The sequence below is a fragment of the Pimephales promelas genome, chromosome 11 (assembly GCF_988280905.1).
Source record: "Pimephales promelas chromosome 11, fPimPro1.hap1.1, whole genome shotgun sequence".
NCBI lineage: Eukaryota > Metazoa > Chordata > Actinopteri > Cypriniformes > Leuciscidae > Pimephales > Pimephales promelas.
Genome location: NC_142779.1, coordinates 19,060,508 through 19,086,522, shown reverse-complemented (window position 1 = coordinate 19,086,522; position 26,015 = coordinate 19,060,508). Strand labels below are relative to the sequence as shown.

The following is a 26,015-nucleotide window of genomic DNA, read 5'->3' as shown; positions in this document are numbered from 1 at the left end:
GGAGAGCAGCATAAAGTTTAGAGAGAGTATATATCCCTGATGATGATTCTAATAAATTTAAGGTAATGTCGTCAAAAAGACAGTCAAGAATATCTTCATTTTCCATATCCATGAGTGAAGATAATGGTCACTGGAACTACCAATACTAATCAGGATAGCGTGAGACACAAGCAGCGGGAGTTGAATCAGTCAGAAACGGAAATTGATGTAATGGAAAAGGGCAACGACTTCAAAGATGAGAGAGAATATCACTGATCAACTGAATAATATTTGGTCTAAATGTAGCTACATGCATGTTAGGGCCGTGCAGAAACCTACAGAATGATGACCTTATAGCTGTGCCATCACCGTTTAGTGACGTCATTGTACTGTATGTTCTGGGAAAACTGAAGTTATATGGCCACAGTTCCTTTTAAATGCTGGTTTTGATCTGACAAGTATTAATTTAGTACTTGCATAGCACATAAAACCTTTTAAAGTGGGGTTTTAGCACTTACTAGCATGAAGAACAAATATAGACACAGACTATGGACTAAATTTAAGACTCAAACTATCTTTGGATACAAAAACACCTTTTGTGAGTTTTTAAGAGGGCAAATAATGGAAAAGGTGTCCCTTAATGGAAAAGGTGTGACTGCAGTCTAAATGGAAGAGGAAGGATGTTAAATGCCTCGGTATGCCACTGTAAAAAGTTTGGGAACCACTGATCTAAAGCCTACTGAGGCTTCTTACTAGTGCAGCATGCGCTTGGGACTCCAGGTGCTCTTTTGTGTGGTTAAGCCACGTATGACTTATCTGATTGGCCCAAGTGGGAAATATACTGAGAACAGAACGGAAGCTAAATGAGGCCGTTGGAGAGATGCTGTGCTGGATTTTGATGCATCCCGCGTCGCGACCACAGGGGGAAATGTACAGTATGCATGTAATGACTATATACCATTAGGTTGATGGCACAGCTCAAATCACATAAAATCGCACAGGTGGCTCGTATGTGCACATGTGTACGCATCAACCATATATGTGGGGCATGAGTGTGCAAATGCACACAGATGAATACACATCGATGCACACACCCCGAGGTGTAATTACAGTTCAGGGGAGCCTCTAAAAACAGCAAGTCTGATCCAAACCTTAAGTATACTTCAACAGTCTCCAGTACTAAATATACCGCATCAGCTAGAAATTAAAGTAAACACTCTCTGTGAGCATATGGTACTGCAAGGGTCCACTCCACATATGTGAATGTTGATGATGTTCCACAACTTGCCTTGTCATTTGTTTATGTGGTTTCATGACAGACAGTATTAGCGATTTTTCAAATGCTGAGATGGTTTTGAAGTTTTACTCACTCAGAAGGCTTTTTCTTTGAGCTATTTTATTTATAAAAAAACCTTTATCTGATCAAGGATGCATTTGTACAATTGTTTTACCTCTGAAAAGAATGAAAGAATCCAGACATCAGAAAGTAAACTGTGTTTGCTATAAAAAAACACTAACCATAACCAAAATATTCTATTACAGTACGTCTAATCCATAGCATTCAATCGACTCCAAATTACAGATTTAGCATTTATTATATCTTCTCACTTAAATCCCAGAGGAAAAAGGTTATTTAAGTTTGTAATACTCTTCTGCATATTTACTCAATACTCGAACCAGCTGCTGTAACTTACAAATCATTCGTTCTGAAGATAAGATGTCAGGCAGAACTGAAGGTATAAAGCAGCATCAAGCAGTTTTAATTATCAAAACGCACAGGTGAGCGAGTGTTTTTGAGCGTACACATCCCCTTTATGGATGTTCTGCATGCAGTAAATCAATCTCCAGTTTCCTAACACCATCAGAATTTTTTACTGCTTGAGCTAGGAGGAAAACGGCTTGAAATATTAATATCATGTGCTGCATGGTGAAAGCAAATCAGATGGACGAGAGTGCACACAGCAATTTGTATTCTCCAGTTAAAATGATTAAGTACTGGGGGAGGGCGAGTTGAGAGGTTGCTACTGGGGGTGACCTGTGGTGACCCTTTTAACACAATGACCTCACCTCTGGCATCTTTGTCAGCACATTGTTGGAGCTTACAGATGACCTCATTCACCCTGGGAAAACCATTGATCAGGTCTGATGTCCATGAGGCCGGTGCACACTTGAAATTCTACCTTGAATAGGGCACTTCACTTGAGATACAAGACAAAAGTATCTTTTAAACAAAGTCTCTAAGAAAACATACACTATCAACATAATGATGTGGAGCTAAAAACTATCAGAGTCTAAAAATATATATACTCTATTGTGCGGTCATCTCTTTTGCAGTGGTCAAAGAAAGCGATGACTGATCAGAGGTCAGATATAGAAGCCAGGTGAAACAAGGGTCACAAGCCAAAGATGAAAAACTGGTGGACAATCTGGATGTTGAGCCCCCTTTTCAAAAGAAATTAGTAAACATTTTTCATCTTTTTGGACATCTGGCCCTTTTTTAAGCAAATGGTTCACATTTTTCATCTTTTTAGACCTTTGACTCCCCCTTTTTTACAATTGGTAGACCTTTTTCATCTTTTCAACTTTTGACCTACTTGTAAAGCAGCTAATGAACATTTTTCATCATGTTGGACTTCTGACCTCCATTTTTTAAGCAAAGGAAAAGTAGAGATCAGGTCATGCATTGTTATCATGGACAGTGACAGATCCCTGGCTCTTTAAAACAATGAATTGTGTGAAAAATAACGCAACTGCTCTTTTTATCACCATAAAACCTTTATAAGAGCAACTAAAATAAGGTAAAGAGAGTTGCTTTTGACAAGAAAGGCAATTACTGGCAAATGCAGAAGCCACATGTCATTCAATTATTTTTAGAGTTTAATTTACCAAAAGAGCCATAAGGGAGCTGACTTTAAAAGCACCATCTTATTCTGATCTCATTTTGTTTCACCTTGCAGGGAGATGTAGCCATCAACTTCAAGCAAATCTATTCCCAAGTGTGTAACGTGTTTGCTCCCATTCTGCCTGGCCTCGCGTACACTGCAATAACTTTTCCCTCAGCTCAGCGCAACATTTTCTTAAATAAAATAGCAAAAATTCCTCCTAATGAGCCATTTTCTTTTGCTCAGTCCAAGACGTCATGCACATCAAAGCTATGACCCCTCATTGTGTGTCTTTTTAAAAAAAGAGAAGAGAAATTAAGGTCAAAATGTCAGGCTTAGGGCACCAATGTGGCCTCCCACACGGACTCCAAACAAAGCACCTTTATACATCATATCAACACGATATGATACAGACTAATGTCATTTTTTAGAACGTGCAAAACTAAGTGTGCGCATTTGCTTGTACTTCTGTCTGTATGGGGTTGAGCCACTATTAATCATCACAGATAACTGTGACCTTTCAGTGTTTACATCCATTCATACACTTCTTATTACAAGCATTGCAACCCAAAGGAGGACAGATCAGTTTTTAAAGGGATACTCCACTTTTTTTGGAAATAGGCTCATTTTACCACTCTCCCAGAGTTAAACAGTCGAGTTTTACCGTTTTCAAATCCATTCAGCCGATTTTCTGATATTTAGAAGAATATCAGTAACCAGATAGTTTCTGGTCTCATTGACTTCCATTGTAGGAAAAAAAAAATATACTATGAAAGTCAATGACACCAGAAACTGTCTGGTTACTTATATTCTTCTAAACAGCACAAAAAAAATCGTCTGAATGGATTGGAAAACGGTAAAACCCAACTATTTAACTCTGGGGGAGTGGTAAAATGAGCCTATTTCCAAAAAAAAAGTGGAGTACCCCTTTAAAAACAGATGCATTCCCTTTTTCCGAAAGTTCCAATATAGATGGAAACCACAACATAACTTATGCATGTCTTAAACAGACAGCTGCGGACTGGGCATGTAGCCACGGCCGCATGTGCTCTGCTGTCACCACGGTCATGTGGTGAAACAAATACAAGGAGTCAAAGCAAATGTTTAAAGAGCCAGAAACAAGATTAAGTCCACCGATACTTTTGCTTTAGGGCTGGTTAAAAATATATGAAAGTGTTACATACTGTATTAAAAGTTGTGTTACTGACTTTATTTTTGGTCTCTAGCTAAATGAACAGCTAAGATCTATCGACAACCAGCCCTATATGCTTCTCATGTTTTATGGCCTTCCAAGCTGTCCTGAGTAGATACAGCAACAAGTGAACAGAGGAGATGCATTTGAGACATTACTACCAGGTGCAAAAAGCAATGTGTCCGTCTCAGCTAACCACTTCTGATCGGATCACCTGAGACAGATCTTAATGTGGAGTGTAAGTGGGGCATATCATTTTCCCCACCCTTAATGTACCTCTCAGACTCTCAATCCATTTTCTTCCCTATCTTCTAAAGTCCTCCCTACCTCCCCTTAAATTCTCAAACAAGACTTAGTATTTCTCCTCATTATGACCAACGACCTGAAACTCTAAGGCTGAAACAACTACAATCTCCCATCATCTAAATGAATCCAATTTTTTGCTCGACAGCACACAGCGTGCACACATCTATCTCCCCTTAAAATCTGACATTAATACAAGTTAACAAAGGCTCGTCTGTTCAGGTGGCAACTGCAGCGACACTTTGCCGGTGGAGCAAGTTGAATTATTGAACAGGGAAAATGACTTACAACTGCAGTGAAGTGGATTCCTACCTCCAGCCAGCATCTGTTAACGCAATAACAAGCGACAACGACCTATTACTGCAGGCGAGTGCTGGGTGTGATAATTTGATGTAGAGCATCATATGTTTTGAGAACGTCCATTAAATTGACTTTACTAGATGAGAGACATTAATTCACGTCATCCATTAACTAGTTTAAATTATCTTTTAAAAGGTGATATATCTTCCTGTGCCCTTTAGCAGATTCGTGCAGCACATTCTCCACCGCTGCATCGACCCATCTGGGTATTTGTCCAGAATGGCTGCTCGTTGGGAATAATCATTGCATTCCCTCGAAAAGTTCCTGTGTGGTACAATCGTACTTTAGCCCTCCAAGGGCCGTGTCGCGCCCAGCTTCGATCTGGTTAGCATTCCCGTTTGCGCGAGGGCCAAGGTTTAAATGTCAATGGCGTATCTGCATGCCGGTAAGGCGACCCGCCAGATATACGCAAATGACAGATGGTGAAGACATGCTGTAATGCCAACTGGTGCATTGGTGTTATGTATGCTGATTTGGTGTAGCCTTCTGATATGACGGGAGATGCAATCTGATTATTTCAACACCAATAAGGTTTAGTTTAAATGTCAATGTGTAATTGGTATGGAAATGGAAAAGTCTTTTTATTACAGCAAATAACAACAGAGCATTCACTTAAAATCTACAGCCTGATAAAAGTGAAACACCATCAGACAGCCTGGCGACTGCCAGCGGGAGATTTTCTGAAAAGGACTAATCAATACGAGTTCTCTTTAGATTTTAAGACAACCCTCATATACAAGACCTGCTAAAGGTCACTTGGTCTTCAACCTCAAGCACTGATAACATCAGAAAGGTGACGGCCATTATTCAGCATCGAAATAGTGAGAGAAGGTGCAAATACCTTCCAGAAGCTTATTTTAAACTTCTAAATGTTAGTTAGAAAAAACAAATTCCTTTTAGTCAAGTCATGCCACTCGGCCGCCATCTTAGTTGGCAACGCCTCCAGGCAGCTATTTCGGACTTAACAAGACCAGGCTCTATCTAAATGAATGGGCAGAGAGTCAGAACTGCACTTTCACTGGTCACCGGGACATAAAAACTGCATGTATAGAAACAGCTGTAAAATATAATAAAAATCGCTGAAAAAGTTTGATAACTTTGCCCCAAAATAAGGTTTAAAACGCTGTTTTTTCCCACAGGTTATACTTTTACTACACATGCGCAAGGGTTCTCTCGCTCTCTGTCACGCGAGCGCTGCACCTTTTCAAACAGTAACGTATTTAAATGTTTCCCGGCTTGACCGTTAAAAGCAGACGATTGGTTGTCCAGCGGGAGGGGCGGGGGATTTGCATACAACCTCCATCTTTGGTGTTACGGGTTTTCCCTATACATTTGTTTTAAGGATTGAGGAAGTGGCATGTCTCTATATAAATAGTCACTGGTAAAACATATTTCACTGGATTGAGCTAATAATACTAATATTAAGTCAAGAAACAGGGGGTGGTGATGGCGCAGTGGATAAGACGCATGTCTTTGGTGTGAGAGACCCAGGTTCGAATCCACTGTGAGACACCAATGTGTCCCTGAGCAAGACACTTAACCCCTAGTTGCTCCAGAGGTGTGCGACCTCTGACATAAATAGCAATTGTAAGTCGCTTTGGATAAAGGCGTCAGCTAAATGAATAAATATAATGTAAATGTAAATGTAAACAACTAACTTTAAGAGAGAAACCAGCCTCAATTAAAATTTCACATCCAAGTTAAGGCAATGTGAAATCATACACCTTTCAGAAAATAAAACCCTTTGCAGTTGTCTTCAAATCATACTAGCAGCAGTCTGTCAAGTTCAGTTGCAGTTTTGCTTGGTTTATTTATGAAAAAAATGAAAAAAGGAGATCAACAACTGAACAATTGAAATCTGGTACATTTGCATATTAATTATAATTTGTTACATTTATATAGTGCTTTTCTGTGAACTCAAAGCGCTTTACATTGAAAGGGTAAATCTCCTCAACAACCACCAATGTGCTGCATCCACCAGCCATTTTGTGCCAGAATGCCCACCACACATCAGCTAATTTGGCCAAGATGATTAAGTCAAAACTGTACCACTAAACTAAGATGTATAAAACTACTGTTGTTGAAAAGGTTTTGCACACCTTTCTTTCATTTCAGCTGAAATTACTACACTCTTATTGGTAGCTTAAAAATGTGCAAAACTTATAAATGTATTGATTAAACTTTACATTAAGTTTCAGTTAGCTAATGCATTTGATATCATGAACAATGAACAATTATTTTACAGATTTAAGATTAATGTTAATTTATACATTTAAAAAAACATATTACTATTTCAATATTAAGATCATATTATGTGATATGACAATATTAAACATTATGAACAAACAAGAATAAACTAACAATTGTATATTGATAAATTAACATCAACCAATTATTGAATGGTGTAAAATGTTGTAAATTCTTAGTTCATGATACCCAACTATTAATTAAACATCAAAGAATATTGTACAGCATTACAAATTAATTTAATATGAATTACTTCTAAACAAATTTTGCTGAAATCTGCTTAGATTTTGTCTGCGTTCTGCGGACTAACAGATTTCGTTCTGCGGGCGTAGATTCTGTGTTGGCCTGCTTATGTCTTCTCTTGCCTAGGGCACCAATCGAGTCAAGAACGCCACTGGTGCCCCCTCAAAAAAGATGCATGTTGCCCCTGAGTTCTGGAATGACTCAGTTCTCAATGTTACTGAGTCATTCCACTCTTAAAAAGAAACAGCCTTTTCATGCATGACCACTTATGTCATATTAACCTCTTTAATCCAGTTCTGTCCTTTCATAAATGAGAACTTTTTGAGTGCTTTTTGAAACAAAAACCCGGTTCCGAGGGAAATGCACTGCTGACAGAAAAGATGACATACGGCCTGTGACCGCCTGACCTTCTGCAGGAACTGTGAGACTAACACCACCTCCCTACTGCCCTCCTTACACAACACTTCAGTCCACATCAATACACTTAACAACAACACAGGCCTGACTCCCCCCAAGGCCTCTGCGTCTCTCTTTGGGGCAATCTGGAAGTAGGTCTGGCTGCCTCAACTACGACTCCTGGACAATCAGTGGTGTCAGCAGGCTCTAAATACTGGCTGTCACCATTCATCTGAACATCGGCGATGTCACATCGATGCCTCAAGGTCTCTATATCACTACCCATGCGCTAGGTGAGGAGAGATGGGTGGTTGTGTACTGCATTAGCTCTGAAGAGTTTGCTAAAGGTCAGTGTGAAGAGTTACAGCATTAGGGCAGCACAATATTGGAAAACACTGACATTTCAATATTTAGGTTTTTTTTAGGGATGCACCGATATGAAAATTTCGGCCGATACCGATAACCGATAACTCTTTATATTTGAAAGCCGATAACCGATAAACTTAAATCCAAATTTTTATCAAATTTTGAGAGCCTGATTACAAAAACAAAAGTCTCACAATTAAATTTAAATTAAAAATTTAATGATGTTCTCATTATAGTGTTGTATAGCCGATATGACAGATTTGCGTTGCACATGTTGTCCCTAACCAGATTTTCATTTTTTGAAGAGATTTCAATCATATTTCAAGAAATTCAAAAACAAACAGTTCTCAACAAGTGTCTCAGCTGAAGGGAATAATACATTATTTATCGGTTTTAATATATCAGTCACATTTTCTTACCAGTCCGATAACGATAACATAAAAAATGAACAAATATCGGCCAATATATCGTGCATCCCTAGTTTTTTTTTTTGCGATATATACTTCTGTTAAAAAAATTGTATAGCTTTATTTGCAAAGAATTGATCATTCTAGAATGAATGGGGTGATTGTGCATCCGCATAAAAAATAAACAAATTCAAAACAGATAAATAGAATAGAGCAAAGGTACAAATGAAATAAACATTTCATTCCCGACCCTTGCTTTTTTGGACAGTAGTTTATGTATCCATCAATAAATTGTATATTATTACACTGTACACACCGGATTGCATGCTTATGCACTTTAGGTCGCCACTTGTAAATGCAGGAAATTTTCCCATGAGCATCGTCTGGTCAAGCAGATGCTACTGTATGTCACTAATCTGCAGAAAGGTTTAAGTGCTATTGTATCACACCAAACAACAAACCAATTATTTCCCACCAGGCGATTCTTAAATATTACGAGAACGAGATTAATCTGTGCGTTAGCAAAGTAATACTGCAGAAATTTAATTTTCAGTTTTTCAAATAAAAAAAATCTAGCAAAGCTACTGCAATCCAATGATCCACTAGAAGAGTCTAAGGAAATAAGCTGGTCTAATCCACGTCTCTCAGCTGCTAAAGACCTTCCTATGACTGCCTATCCCAGATGACAAGCCTCAGAGAACCAGGACAGTCCCTAAATGGACACACACATGGCTTAAAAAGTGACAGATGACTATTTACCATGGCATTCTTGTGGTCTGTCCAACCATTCTTTAACACACACGCACATACGCTCGCTCAGAAGGTCACTGTCAAATGAACCTGAGGAGATGACAGGAAATGAGACGCCGCTAACCGGCGAACTTGGCGAAGAAAAGAACTCCATTACAAATCTCTTTGGGATAACTTGGCCATGGACAAAGCTGGTGGTGTGCAATTTGACTCTTTGATGTCGACAGTCAAACACTTTCTCCGACCCTCAATGAAGACACAGTACGAGTAGAATAGCCGTAAAGATACCAATGATGATGAAAGCTAAATGATTTGTGATTTACTACAACAAGGACTTGTAATCTCTGAATAGCCAGTATAATGACCACAAGGCCATTTCCATCTATGGCATTAACCCTCCCCCAAACACACACTCACATGAACAAAAGTTCTTGGACACTACTAGAACGGGTGGTGAGATAAAAGGATGGGCCTGCTGAGATTCTGGATGCATTAAAAATGAGACAAATGCCTCTGTTTCTAGACAAAAATCTTTCCATTGCCAACTTGCACTGTTAGACCTATATATTTCAAATATCAATCACTGCAGGCAAATCACACAAGCAAGGGTGTATTCTAGTGCTTCCTGCACAAATGTGATGAATGTCAAATATAGTATAGGTATCAAAGAGACCATAAATAGACAGCATTAGGGATGCACCAATATTAATAAGTTCAGGATGATACAATTAACTGACAATAGTTATCATATTGTTGCTGATAATACACAAAATAAAATATCCATATTAATTTGCAGACTAAACATTAAAAAATAAAATAATTTAAATACTCCAAATGAATTTCAACAACACAACATAATAAATGTAGAGTACAATATGAAAAAGTGGATATTCATTTTTAGATTTGCTACATTTAACAGTGTTTACAATATATATATATATATATATATATATATATATATATATATATACACAGTTAATATTTAGTAAGATTGCATTTATGTGACCATTAGATGATGGCAAGTGTAAAAATAAGGAAAATTAGCATGCAAAATTAATTATCCAATAATAACGGATACGGATACATTTAAAAAAAAAAAAAATTTTGGACAATAATCAATGTTGCAGATACATAGTGCATCTCCGAGACAATGTCTTTAGTGTGCCTTCACCAGCTGCAAGTAAAACCAAGAATAAATTACTCTTGAAACTCTAATCTCTCTAATCTATTAAAAAAACATACAAAAACACGTTCACAAAAGAGTTATCTTCCAATAAATGGTATTATCATTCAAATAAAACATAAAAAAACATATGATGAACAATTCTGTTGCAAACACTAGTGTAACCAAATAAAACATGAAAATGTTGTCAGTGTGTGACATGCAGTGAGAGGAAGAAGTGAAGGTTTTGAGTGTCACAGTTGTAAATGAGTTCAGGAGCCCAACTTCATTTAGGGGCTGACAGCTGTGCCGATAAGAACAGGATTATGGAACGACAGGAAGTGGCGAAGCATTCAGTCTACAACTCTCTGCTCTCATCCTGCACAAGAGAAATTCCTTCTTTTAAGGGTATTTCTCTCTAGGGACACTGGGACCTAAGAGAGCCTTCATGCATGCGTCATGTTACGATAATAAGTGTTCTAATATGCAGAATTATAATAATATATTATTGGTATCATGTAATATTGATAATATGTACACACAAAAGCAAGATCTGCACAAGCAAATACCTCTCAAATTTTCTTCCTGGAAAAAAAAAAAAAAAAAAAAAATCTCCTTACTGTTCAACTCACATTAGCATTTTTCTCAACAGCCCACACTCTTTTCTCAACCAGTGAGAACATGACAACAATACAAATCATGTCTAGGGATTAGAATGAACATTTCCCCCAGTGTTTTTGTTTTTTAGTTGCTAATTATTTCCCAGACTTTTCATTTAAACCCAAACGAAGATGAAGTTCTGCTCTCCTCAGTTTTGGAAAACTCTGCCGGGTTGCCTAGCAGGCCCGTTCTTCATTTTCAATTAATAAGCACTACTATTATTAGCAGGAAGGAAAACTGGCTTTGTATTAATGGCGTCTGCGTTGTAATGAAACATTAAATATCTGCTCGCAAGATGAAGCTCTAAATGGAAACGACCGTGATTTGTGTGGAACGGAATTTGAAGGCACAGGTTTGATCTATGAGGTGATCCAAAACTTGAGTAAGGTTCTATAAATGTTTGCCTGAACTGCCTAAGGAGAGATCGGCGGTGTTACAAATCTGGTGTCAGACTAACAATAGATCATCTACATTTTTTTCTTGCCCTAAAAAGACAAAGCCCTCACCCTGTGTCCCTGCCCTTCCATGTTCCTGTACGGAAACATCTTCCATCTCTAATAAAACCCATTTTATATTTTTCCTGTCTGCAAGCGTCATCTATAAACTTCAGTTTCCTGTGAGGCACCTCGACACAATACATTGTGTCCCTCCACCCAGCCGACCGCTTCTGGAGCGAGAGGTTAACGTGACAGGGTGTCTATTTTGTCCTCATCACCAGTGGCTGACAATGTCTCCGTGATCTCGGTCATTAATCATGCCTTTCCTATGTGTGGCGACACAACAACAGTGGGGGAACTGAGGGGGCGGTGGGTGGTGTCTACCGTGGCACGGCCCATCCCACAAAAGCCCTATGAACCTGTATGAAGAGGTCCGTTCACAATAATGCTTACCAGGTCACTAATCGAATTATGTCAAAAAGGCAAGAGAGCGAGGCACCAAATTCGTTTAGCCATTGTATTGAGGCCAAGACCTCCAGAGGTCCCCGTAAAAAAAAAAAAACAAGGAGATGGAAATTATCCCCGATTATGTGTGGGTAGTCTGTAACTTTTTGTTGTGGACATTGGTGCCAAACAAAAAGAAAGAACTATGCAAATTGATCATGTAAATCTAGTTTCTAACTCCTGCACTTCTCCCTCCCTCTTTGCTCATTTTCATAAGCCAGATGGCCGTGGTTTTGGGCTAATTCACTTAGCCAAGCATAAGTAATTCCTCACATATATGCATGGCCAATCCATTATTAGATAACGCACAAAAAGAGCAAATACGCAGTTCCATTCAAGACGGATTCATCCATCTATCATCGGGGCCGGAGGTGGGGAAATAAGTCTCCTAGGTCAGCAGGCATCGTGCTTTGGCACACGGTCGGTCCTGCGGGGCCCTCTGGACCCTAACTGGGGATCGACTTAATTATCCCTTCGATGACAGAGGACGATGGCAGGTGAGAGGAGGTGGGTGGGGGGAACACTGATGAGGGTGGAATGCCAGAGTGTCCAACAGGGTCCAGAAGCCGCACAGACGAAAGAGATTTTTGGATTTATGAAGGCACCTCGCGCATGCATTTCTCCACTTTCAAATAAAAGGACAGCTGGAAGAATAGAGTAACGCATCAATCAAATCTCATAAAACATTATTGATTTGGATAGCTTTGAATACAGTCTATTTGATAGATTGAAAATGATTACACAGCTCCAGATTAAAATGTAACAAAAATAAAATTCTGCAACAATTGTTGTAAAAATCTAGTCACTAAATCTAATTAAAAAAAATCAGTTTGAATTTTCCATTGATGTACTTAAAGCCACTTAATATAAAGTGGGACCACTTTTTTTATTGTCTTCAGTTAATAACAGTATTCCACAAAAACACTTTTATATATCACAAATAATGCTGGTCATTGTTTAGGATGTAATGTATTTCTGTCTGTATGATTGTCTGTGTCTGTGTGTTACAGTCCGTCTGTATATATGTATGCGTTTATGCATGTATAAAATTATATACACATTGTAAAAATTACATGCACATTTTTTTTTCAATGTACATACTGTGTGTGCTGTATATACAGACACACACGCACATATGAATGTCTTGTAACGACAACAGTCACAGTTAAGCATTGAACAAATAACCACTTTTATCAACAGATTCAGTAATTTGTCATCTAAAGAAGTAATTTTCCTCCTCAACGTTTCCTTTTAATAGCTAATTACACCTCTTTTTTTTTCGTCTGGATCCCTGAATTATCAGAGATAAAAAAAAATAAAATTAATTCTGTGTGGCTGTGTGTTTTTAATTTGAAACTTAAGTAAGCTCAAATTAAAATAAATTCACAGAAATGGTTCATATTGTTCACAGAGTGATTAAATTAAAGGGGTCATATAATACAATTTTTGCCATTCAAGTTAATAAGAACCTTTAGGGTCTAAATGAAAACTTTGTAATATACTTTTCTCAGTAGTATTGTAAGAAAACATTCATTTTACCTGGTCAAAAACAGCTCTGTTTTCAGCACGCCGTTTCAGTGGCTTTATATGATAATAAGCTTCAGTAACCCCGCCCCTCTGTTCTTTGGTGCGTTTTGACACAGCGCGTGGAGTGTTGCCTTGACAACAGTTGAGGGTATACTTTGGAGAAAGAATGGCAACGAGAGTCTCTGAGGACACATCTGTGCATCCGTATCAGTTTGAACCGGAGTCGCCCCCGGAACAAGATGACGGCCCGAAGAAGTTCGACAATTAAGGCCTCGAACAGGACATTTCTGAATGGTTGGTTAAAACAATGTCACTTGGATCTATTTTTGTATGCACTGGCAGGGTAGAGTAGTAAGAAACAATGCTATGTGTTTACTGATGTATAGGTTCGTTGACAGATTGATGTTAAAGTCAACGGTCATGAAAAACTTTTTTTTCGCGATTTAAAAAGATTATTATAAAGGTTAATAAAACTTTACACTCACTTCTTCTGGAGGTGCAGCAGAAACACAAATAATTGGTACCGATTATTTTTTCAATAGCAGCTTCTTAGTAGGGAAGGGCAAAAAAATAGAATTTACGATTAATAGGTTTTTTTTTTTTAATGGGGTTGATTCAAAATCGATTCTCAACGGCCATGAATCAACTTTTTCCATATTCAGGGCTGGCAGTGCTGCGTCTCTCTCTGCACAGTGCACAAGACAAGCGTCAATACATCTATTCATTATAGTCGAATCAAAATCAAATCGAGAATCAAAATCGAAACTCGAATCGAATTTTAACATCTGAATCGATACCCAGCCCTACTTCTTAGCAAACCCAGCTTTATACTGACCCTCATTTATAAAGCAGTCTGGTGAAAAATTATTTGCGCAAACATGAAAGCATTGACGTTACTCGTGGGGAATATTCCCTTCGAAAACAAAACTCAACCACTATAGCTTCAGTGGTTCAAATTTAGGAACATCAAAATAACTGTGTTCATTATTACACCCAAGAACAGACCACAATCGCTTGAACGCCATTCTGCTCGAGTGTATCAACAGTGACAAACTATCATGACAGCTCGCTCAGGGCGGGTTTGTGCTGAAATGCTGCTGTCAATCAACAATCAGTGACGTCACAAAATCGGGGAAAACATATTTAATCAAGGAGATTAAAACAAAAACACTGGATGGATTTTTATCATTATATGATGGTTGTGTACAGGCACTGCCAACACACATTTCTTGTAAAAGTGCTTGTACCATTATATGACCCCTTTAAAGCCTTGTCCAGTCACCTCGGTTTTACAGCTACGCCTAGTTTCATGAGGCAAACTGTACAACCTGGTAAGAAAACAGGAGCTGACCAGCTCCACATTCACCTGTATGTCTTTGGCATACAAAACAGGTTGAAGGTGAACACTAGCGAGACTTCAGATGAGAAAAGGCTACATCTCACTCTTTTCTCCTTTGAAGCTGACTGACACTGACCTCTAATCTGTGCGTGTGCAGCCATGAGTAAAATAAAAAAATTCAGTTGTCAGTGTTGCATACAATTGTTGTTGGCCAGATTGACAAGAGACACTCGATCCGTTCATCAATGCGGCAAAAATCGATTGTGTCAAAATCAGCAGCAGAGCTTGCAAGACGTCTAGGCTTTCCCATCACTTTAATTAACAGCTTTAGAATTGATCAAACAGTGAGGAAGCAAATAGAACAGATGCGTTTCATTAGAATGTGCCCATTAGCTTGTTTTGAACAAGATAACGTACATTGAGGAAGCTGAACAGACTACACAGACAAATGAAAATGATCAAAAGGAGTCATTTGTGTAAAATGATCACAAAAAATTATCATAAATTCTCTTTTGACCACTGGCAGGCCAGAACCATCTCCATTCTAGAAGATATTCAATCTTGACTGGTCGACATTTCCGTGCCTTTCCGGAGTCACTTCGTGAATGAGCGGCTTCCAACAAGCAAGCACCCATAGGGCGTTACCTGACAGCGAAAGCCAATGGGAGTGTGAGGACTCTTTAAAAACACTTCGTTCCACACAAACAGGAGTGTGAGGTCACACTTTGCTAGGGGTGAGAGAATGACAACAGATGTAGCGAGTTGGGAACAGACACTGGAGCCAACAACAGCAACAGAGGGCAGGAAATAACAAAGTGTGCAGATGGGAGAGATGACAAGGTGCCTGATGTGTTTAAAGCACGTTAGAGTTGTTGAAAGAAAGAGCCAGCGGTGGGACTGCGAGACAGAATTAACGAAAAAAAGGTTGAGGCAAATCTGCTAACTTGATTTCAGAACGTTTTTTCTTTCCCCCTGAATCCACTGGATTGTTTCAGACAGTCGGTAATATTTACTATTTACAGTAAACAAAGTTTACAAATGAAAAATCACCATAGAGAATAACAGAACTCCCTCAAAAACTCATAAATCTTCTGGTAAACCAGTTAATGCTACAACATCAGACCCAACACCTTCACTAACACACTTTCTAACTCCATTAAAAGGTTTTGTTAAAAGGTGGTGGTAAATCTGTGGCGTCTGTGAGGCTCAGGCGCCAACTGTGGCCTCCTCACAAGGATGTTTTCCATCAAAAGGTCTCCTAGGGAGGTTCGCACAGAGCCATATTCAAGGGCTTCGTGATCCATTAGGCTGCCAGAGATGCGCAAAAGCACAGAAGGAGTGCAAGTGTCTCCTAGCCTTGTGCGTCCCCCACCCTAACGAAAAGCTGTGAGATCAGTTACTGCAACATCCATCCGAAATCCGTTTCTGCAAATACCGTCATCACTAATTTATGGCTGGGGAGGCTCGCGGAAACTCATACAATTACTACTGAACAAAGAGCTTTACTTCAATCTGCAATGATGATTTAGGCCAGATACACCCTCAGAGCAGATATTTCCCATTAAAAGCCCATTCCAAAGGCTTCCAGAGGACATAAGTCAATAGCTTAATGTTTGCCGGTGCAGTCATTATTAAAGCCCTTGAAAGAAAAGGTACAGCCTGTGAGATGCTAATAGAATTGATTAAAACATAATTCAATGGAAAAGTATTTTTAAAAGCAGATCTGGCTTTGTTGATAAAAGTACCGCCATAAGTTTTAAAGCTCTGCCTTCTTCTATCACAATACTTTGATCGTGAATATTTATGCATTAGGAAAATCATTAATTGCACTCGTTTCAAAAGTACATTACTGAGAGGAAAACTAGATCTCAAAATCTTTTCCTTTGAGAGGAAAGGGATCAAAACATGACCTCATGATACTCTCACTGCCAGTCAATAAAAGTGTGCGGTTGAAAATCAGTCAAACACCCTTTTGCAAATGGGAACGCTACTGAAAATAATTATATTTAGTATTTGCCTAACATTATTTTTAAAAATGACTAAATCACAAATACGCATTACAATTTGAGTGAAAGCAGAATTCCCTTTATTTCCAGTCTTCAACGGAAAAAAAAAAAATGTGAATGACCATAATATTAGAAATAAATGAATAATAAATAAACGTATTATCGTTAACCATTTTATGAATGTATTCTTATTCCATCATATGCCGTTTCAGAAATGAACATCGACTCTCTAAATGTACAGTACATTTACCCCTTGCACCCTTGTTTTTACTTTTATAATGTGTCTATAAAAGAAAGGTTGACATTTTGACAAGTTAATGTGATCCAGCTTGTGAAACGGACAATACCTGAAAAACAAGTAACAGATTCAAGACAACTTAAAACAGACGAAAGAGGCTAAGGCTTCACAGTTTATGAGAACAAATAAAGTAAAATAGGGCTAATAAACACTATTCAGGTGAACAAACTCAATTTCAGTTCATAATAGATAAACACCGAGTAGAAGTGCCGAACGGTTGCTACCGAACAGATCTCACAATCTCTCCCAGGGTAATCTCTATCGATTTGAAAATGGGACAAGAAAGGGGTTCGTCCTCTAACAGGGCAAAACACTCGAGACAGGTTATTTAGAAGTTTCACTGCTCCTAAGATTCCCTGGACAAGATGGAATGAGGATTCTGTAGATTTGTATTGATCAATTAAATCAAAACAACAACCTTATCATCACATACACAATTCCCACATGAAAAATGCAAATTTTTCCCACACAAAGCCCAGTCTTTAGGAGAATATACTTTCAAAGGCAATTTATTTACACAGCCTGGAGATGTGCATTTCAAATAGCAACCTTGAGCTGGTTTTCCGAGGCAGAGAGAAATAGGACAAATGGACTGCCTCCACGACCTCCTTGCGTTATTAAAAAAGATGAGGCAACTCGACAGTGAGCTGCACTTAATCTTTGAGCGAGTTTCGCAACTTAAATATTCCATAGTGACTGACAAAAAGAAACAAGAGGGGTGAAAAGACAGGCAAGGTTTCTAGGTAATTGCGTTAGTACAGGCGGTTGACTACAGCTGTCAGTCTGCAGAGGTCCTGGAGCTTCCATTTGCATCAAAAGCACTCTTACTCCAGACCTAAATTACCACAACATCAGATAAGTGTGACTCCACATTTGAAATCAGAGAACATGAGTAAACCAGGAAAAGTTTCATGAAAGCCTCATTTAAATTTTGGGTTGCGGCAAGAGGTTATTGTTTATCCTGCAATGCCACAAGACTGGAGCGTTTACAGCTCTATTACAAAAAAATTGCAGAACAACCTACAGCGGCAGTGATTTAATTAACATCCCCTCCCATTCTAGAGGATGCCAGATCCTCCTTGTGGAAACAACAAAAGTAGTATTGCACAGAATTTAATCATGATTTACAATTTGGCGAAGAAAAAAAAACAACAACAAAAAACACACACACACACACACAACAAGATAGTCAGTAAAACGGACAAAAACAAATCGAGGGAGGATAAATTGCAACAAAGTACCATTGATTAAGCTGTCCTGAAATAAAAGCCTGCAAATATTGTCAATGAAGCAGGTCATAATGTAACCTCTAATGAGTCATTTGGAAAACGAAAGACTCTAAATACTGAGCTAAACATATTAACGAAGGGAAATGAAATTCCCTTTAAAATGTTCCTCGGCACCGGACGTATAAACGCACTCATTGTGTTAAGATAATGTACCCCTCAGGCCCATTTCCTTACGGGCTCCATTTCAAGGGACAAGGCTCGTTAGCCCCGGTCAGTAGATCGGTGCTTACCGTATGACGCTAAATGGCCGAAGGGTATCGTGAGCCACAAAGGACCAGTATCACACATCATAAAGCATGAATATTAATTAACATCAGTCACACTCAAGTTTTTTATTTGCCGATACCTTTTAAAATGGCACTTGCAGTGACACGGAGATTCAGTCCATAATTAAGAAGGGAAGAAAAGGCAAATTAAAGTCAATTAGTTTGAAAAGAAGTGAAACTGCAAGTTTGGTGAGGTGTGGAGGGGAAAAGATCTGGCTAAGATAAAATGAGGCAGAGAACATGCCAGTGAGCATTTGCTGCAAACAAAACAGGATTGAAGTGAAGAAAAGTACTTTGTTTACTTTTGTTGTGCGAGTGTAAATTATGAATAAGTCGCTTTTGTTCCCGATTTTCATTCTTGCAAGCTTTGGAAAGACGAAGCAGCTCTGCATCCTTTCTGCAACAGAACTTAGCTGATGATTTAATATGCTCTACAGAACTAGAAGTACACAGGAAACTCGACATACTCCAATTGAGCTGAATGATAGTATGTTTCTAAGCTAACACCACAATACTGTAATGAACATAAAAACACAAAGTGCACACAAATCACTTTTCACTGATTGTTAACTGTGTTGACTGTAATCTTACGCTGCAAAATGATACAAAGGATTAAATTCATTACAATTTATTAATGAAACACAAAAAAATGTATGACAAAGTACTAAAAGAGACAATTAATCATCAAAGCCTTAAAACAGACAAAAAAAAATCTACCAAATTTTATAATCGTGACAAGCGACACTGTGAGCTTCTTCAGACACGAGCCTACACGGTCAAATAGCCTACGCACAAATGCGTCAAAATTACGTTTTGGTAAGTATCCTCATAAACGCAGTCGGTTTTAAGATGTCTTACATGAACGTAAACAGCTGAGAAAGAAAACGCACGTGTACAAGTACAGTGTATTGGATCCATGCAGCTCTAAAGTGACAGCAGCCTAATAAATATGCTCCTTATTGTTAATCAAACAACAAGACAGATAAATCTAGTCTATACAATAGATTTGTCTATATTTAATGTATGCAGCAGCATTATTTTATATTTGATTAATTTATTCAATTTTTGTTGTAGGTTATTACTTATCTGAACACCACTGTATATCTTCCTGAAAAACCTAAAGCACTGTGTATTTAATTTGTATTTTTTGTCAGTTTTGATTGTAAATAATTTCTTTGTTCTTATTTTACTTGTCTTCTATAACTGTCTTTTACTTACATTAGTTAACCTAGTATTAGTTTTTGCTGAAGTATCAATGTTTGTGAAATTTCACAGACATTTAAAATTACTCATATCATGATATAAGACTTTGAAGATAGCACCTACCAATAATCATGTTAAATAACAATGATTTCAATATTGACCAAAATAATCATGATTATGATTTTTGCTATAATCGAGAAGCCTTTGTATGAGAGCTTTACAGTGGAAACCACCAAAAATGGCTAACACCAATCATTCAGCGTAGATTAAGGATTGAGACGGATAAAGACTGAGATGGGAATGATGGGAATGCAAGATAGGTTGTATATTAAGATCACAGTGGGAAGTTGCATTCGATGGATGTATGCTAACATTCATATTACTTGCACAGATCTAACATAGGTAAAAAAAAAAAGTAATGATATAAAATCAAGCAACACCATAAACAACTGTGAAGTCTTGGCAGCTTTGATTCGTCAAAACTCTACAATTGTCAAATCTGTCAAAACATCATCCTGGCCTGTGTATAATTCACAGACTAACCTTGACAGAATTGGGGCTGGTCACAGCTGGCAAATACTGTTCATTTAATATTGCATCACCCTCATCAAGCATTCATATTTTACAGAAAACAAGCATGTGAACCGTGGAATATTTAAAAACAATAATGAGGTAAAAATCTGTGGACACAAACTGTCCCGCTTTATTTACAAATTAAAACACTTTGTTGTGGCTGGAGATTATGTAAGTGAAGTCAATTTATTATAAATCATCTAAGATTCACCATCTGACATGAAACGCTGAAATAATGTGCCGTCCTGGGAATAATGGGCCGGGCTGAGACACATACTAAAGAACGAGGGTTTTAAAAGGGAGCATTAATCACATTCCCCCATCAGCAGTAAATCAGAGAAAGCTCTGTTTGAACACTAGCTTGTTAAGTGATGCATAGCAACATTCTTCCCCTGACGATGAATCGAGGCCTGTATTTGTGTGACTTTGCTGCTGCAAAAACATTGCTTTGTATAGAAGGAAAAAAAACAAATTTTGTTTTTTGCAGCAATTTTCTTGTGCTGTCAATTTATGCAGACACCTCGAAATCCCTGCAGGGTAAAGAGCAGACTGGCAACTTCCACAGTCAGAACCCATGAAGACACATTTGCCATAAACCAAGCATCGCAGTCATATCCTGGCTGCAGGGCCTCAAGACCGAGATGGATAAATGCTAAAATGATCCCCAGTTAACACGACTAAAAACTTCCTTGTGCCCCTCCAAAAACATTTAATAATTTGAATTTTAACTTTGTTTCTCCTTTATTTTCTTCCCATCTCCAAAACTAGAGAAGAGTAAATAATTTGAATTCATTTGTTATACAAAATTCTGATTTTATTTTACATGTTTATACACTACATTCTTTACCAATAAAAATGGATTTGACCACTAAAGTGAGACCATTTAACTATTAATGTTACATATTATATTCAAATCAAATTGCATTGCAAATTAGAAATCTTGTTACGTAAATGTTACATTTTATGTATTTGTTATTTCATATTAATTTGTTCTAGTTCTCTAATTATTACAACATCAGATAAAAAATAAAGGTATTTATTTATAATAAATATAATATAATTATTATAAATAATAAATAAACATTTATAAATATAATAATTATTTTATTTATATATTTAGTGTAAAAGCAGCTCTGGGAATGTTGAGAAGGATGTGAAAGCAGAGGTTTTTTTGCTCGTTTGAGTCATAGTTCATATGTTTTCCCTTGCTGCAGGATTGGCTGTGATTACATGTGATCGAACAGCACTCTTGCTTTGAGTGATATTTCTTAAATGGCACACTTAATGTCTGGATAGTTAAAACTATAAAGATATTTGGCAAAACTACTGAACGCCTGTGACAGTGAATTTTGTAGTTGTAAAGACACTGTTGTGTTGTGTTTGTGGAAGATTAAAAAAAAGTCTACAAGTTTGCAACTCTAAAAAAACATTTCTATCAGTGACTAAATTTACTGTTACAGATGTGGCTATTTTCTACAACTACAAACTGTCACAGGCGTTCAGTAGTTTTGCACCAAAAATATCTTCATAGAAACATTCTCCAATATTTTTTCAACCATTTCATCCCTCACTGTAAAGCTTAAGTGTTTATATCCTTTTCTCTGTGCAAAGGTGCAGCTGACGAGCGTGACGAGAGGGCCGCAAGTGAAACTGTGATAGCAGAAGTGTGGCTATGCAGGCCTGCAAAAGGTCAGGATCTGCTTTAGGAGGGGGAAAAAAAAGAAGGTAATGGCTGGATTCCCTCATTGAGTCATTAACCTTTCCCCAGATTGCCATGAGCTCTGCTCTTATTGTTCTACTCAAAAGCAGAATCCTATAAATATTTGCTGCATATTCATGAGCGCTGATGAGCAACTTCTGTTTATGATGCTCTTTGACAATTATGTGTGCTTAATCAAGCTGTGTCTGCGTCTCGCTTCATTGGCACTACGTTGGAATCTCCAGAGAAGAGGGTTAGGGAGCGTTCAAAAGTGTGAAAATTATCTTGAACGTGCACAGAACATTCTGGAAGAATAAACAGCAATGCAAAAAAAAAAAAAAAATCCATCCATAAACTGTGTTTGTTAAATTTCAGACTCGAGGATCTTTTTAACAGTTCTTAATAAGTCTTTATTTTCACGCTGGAGCAAAACTGCGGACGTGAGCAGCGTTTAGAGCCAAAGACGGATGATTTGCCCTGAGACTAGCTCGGATTAAATTAACCCTGCCTGGCCTGCCATTTGCATTCTCTTAACTAAGCAGGCTAGCCCCATCACGCAGAGAAACACTAAAACTTTATTTGCGCTAGGCTGAAAGCCGATTAACGGGAAGGGAGACTGTGATAACGCAGCTGGGTTGGGCCCGTTATCGCAACACAGCAACTTGCATCCCACGGCATTACTGCAGGAAGCCCACGGCTCAATGAGACGGACACTGGACAACAAACGAGAGACTGAGGCTAAATGCATGACATCGCTCTGTGTGACTGGGTAAAAAGCCTCAATGTGCTAAGCCAGATGTACGAACCCATAGTCCGTGTCCACTGCTTAAGCAGGGATTGGATTTATGCCGTAGTGAAAACACAATCACACAGACATCCACTGAGATGCATACGACCATGTTGTGTACTGTTGGCTTTTGGTATTATTATTATTATTAGAGGATTTTTAAGGCAAGACACTACAAGCAAAACCATTGTTTTTCATGTTCACGAGTTGCTGTATCCATAACATGTCTTCACAGTGAAAATTTTATTTTTTTTGGCTTGCTGTTGACAGTATTTTCTGATTTATGGAGTGATAAAGAAATCCAAAATCCCTTCTAAGGGATGTAGCAGGTCTCCCAGCCTGGCCAAGACCAATGGAAAAGTGCAAACAAAAAAAAACAAAAATCGGCAAAACAGACCAGTCTAACCAGTTTGGCCAGGGGGGAGAACAGAAAACTACCGTAGGCTGGATTAAGTTGTTTTTTCTTCAACAGAAATGTTTATATGTAGTTAAATCATGTGGTGATGTCTCCAGGGTTGCAGTCAGTCAAGATGAGATCACATGACTGGTGGGCAACAGTTAAGGAGTGTCATTAATCTTCAGGTGTTAATACCAGTGGGGTTCTTATAACCAATAAGACATCTCTCTGCTTCTCAGAGCAGAAATGTTTGCAATGTCAGCACACACACATACACACCCCCACCAAGGAGATGCTGACTCCAGCCTTGTCTCTGTCCATTAACTGGCAGTTTAGGGGGGGGGGGGGTTGCCATATCCTTGAGAACATACAGCAATGACTTTGAAAATGCAAACATTAACAAGGACTTAGCAACAGGGAATTCGTGTCTCGCCCCCCTCTAATTACTAAGCTGTAATTAAACAAGACAATTAATATCCAACAGGAACAAATCCTGTTTCGCAACAACCTCAGGTCAAAGTGTCATGCAGCATTGCTGCTGGGAAAGCATATTTCACTCAAAAACAGTTCAATGTTCAATGTCACGGTCACTTTCTATATGAGTGCGAGAGTGTGAGTGTGTGTATACAGTAAAATCCATTGATTCATAAAATCTAATATGCTAGTAAATAAACTGACTTTGTTACTCACTGCCAGCTTTTACACATTAAAGAGTGATTAAGCTCACCTGGCTCTGCTATTTAAAAATATAAATCAAGCTGCCCACCTACAGCTAGATTCTTATAAGATACCTGTTTTCTGACAAATACTGATGCAATATCACAAAACAGTTCTACCCAAGACAGCTAAACTATAGAATTAATTTTTTTAAAAGTATTCTGCACTAAAAAGTACATGTTGATTTTAAATGTATTAAAAATACATTGATAGTAAAAAGAAATATTGTAAAAAATTCTGTACTAAAAAGCCTGATTGATGGCAAACAAAATAATTTTTTTAACCATATTTAAAAATATGAAAAATATTCTGTACTAAAATTCACAAATTAAAATATTTCCATTTAAGTTCCACTATTTCAAACAATATTTGTGTGTGCCAAGTATTTCTGTGCTTAAAGCATCGGATCATTTGCTTACCAGAATGCTTAGGTACTGAAAATCATGTATAACCTTAGGTATATAGTATAAATACATTTCTGGACAATGCAACGATATACAGTCCTTTGACCAGTATGTTTTTGATCTATGACATTATTTAAAATCAATGAGTTATGAGGTTCAACTTTCTGTGAAATACTGCCTTTTACTCCATATGCGGACAGTAGACACAGAAGACATCTCACTAGATTTCTGTGGTGCAGAATGTTAACTTTTCAAACATGAATTTCTCACATTGTGTCAGTAGGTCACATGTTCAGACAGAAAAAACTATTGGCTATTGAGTGGTTAGTCTCAAGGTTTGCTTACTGTTATTTAAATACTATGCCTAACACATACGGACCAAAATATGCGAGTTGTGCGAGGGCTCGCCTGTCAGAAATCAGACTAAACACTCTTTAAGCTGCAGGGAGGAACAGTGAAAGATTTTCCGAAGAACGATCTGTAATCTCACAGATGCACTAAGCCAGTTGGGGGTTTTTTTAGCATGCCAACTGTCCCAGAAACGCAATGTGATAAAACATTTAAATTTGTTTAAAAAAAAAAAAAAAAACCTGACTGACCTGCGGGATGTTGTGGATTTAGAAAACGACAGCACAGCTACGACAAAGAAACCACTGTAGCTCTGTTCCAAGCATAGCTATCTCACTGCCTACAAAAGGCAGCAGCCTACTATGGCAGCATCCTAAGCTCCTAAGCATCATGGAACCACGCAAGTGGCCAGTTTGAAATTCTCTACATTGGCAGTAAAAATTACTTTGCATGGTTGACTTTCAACATAGTTAAATAGGATATGACATAAGCATGTTGCTAAAAAAGGCAAGAAGTCATTAGCTATTATCTCCATCCACCTAATTGTATGCACATTTTGGGCCATCCCATAAAAAAGTGCATCATTTCTAAAAATGTGCATTAAAAAATGTATGCGCTCAATTCACCCTTCGCAGGAAGTTTGATTGGCAGGCGATCTGACCAATCATAATCCACCATCCGCCGAATCCACCATTTTTGTCCGACAAAGCAGTCAGTTAGTATAAATACAGTAGATTTACGTCGGTGCACTTGAACTTGAAAAACTGTGTGTACCGACATCTTTCCGCAGTTGAAACAGCATTCCTTATGATGTTCATTCATGTTTATTTGATTCTATAAATGAACTAGGAATAAATGATCAGTTCACAAGCAGCTTTAATTGAGGCTAAACTGTGATCTGTCGTGACACATTAAAGAGCTTCAAAACGGTATTTATTGTTTACATTTATTTATTTATTTATTTTTAAAATGACAAATACTTTGTTTCATATCAAAAGTAACCTGGTCTGTCCTGTCTTTCAGTGTGTTGTCAGTGTCCTTTCAGCTCAACGATGTACTTTTCACTGCGTGAGAAGAGAACATGGTGTGAGAGCGGCATGGCTATTTGGACATAGCAACAGTAACTAAAGGGGGTGGGTCTTTACGAACGGTAAACTGAGTCAGATTTTCATCCGATGACAAAACATATATTGCAACATTTATTCTCCCACTTCGTCTTTCTCCAAATTTTCTCTTCTGCTAAAGAAACACTTAAGCCTCTTAAAAGTCCTTGT

The 26,015-nt window shown here is 38.0% G+C and overlaps 1 protein-coding gene across 3 annotated transcripts in view; it reads right to left on the bottom strand.

The window, feature by feature from the left end:
• The window catches only part of macrod2 (mono-ADP ribosylhydrolase 2), a 618,043-nt gene that overhangs the window by 525,930 nt on the left and 66,098 nt on the right, over nucleotides 1-26,015 (bottom strand). The gene's annotated exons all lie outside the window — the stretch shown is intronic.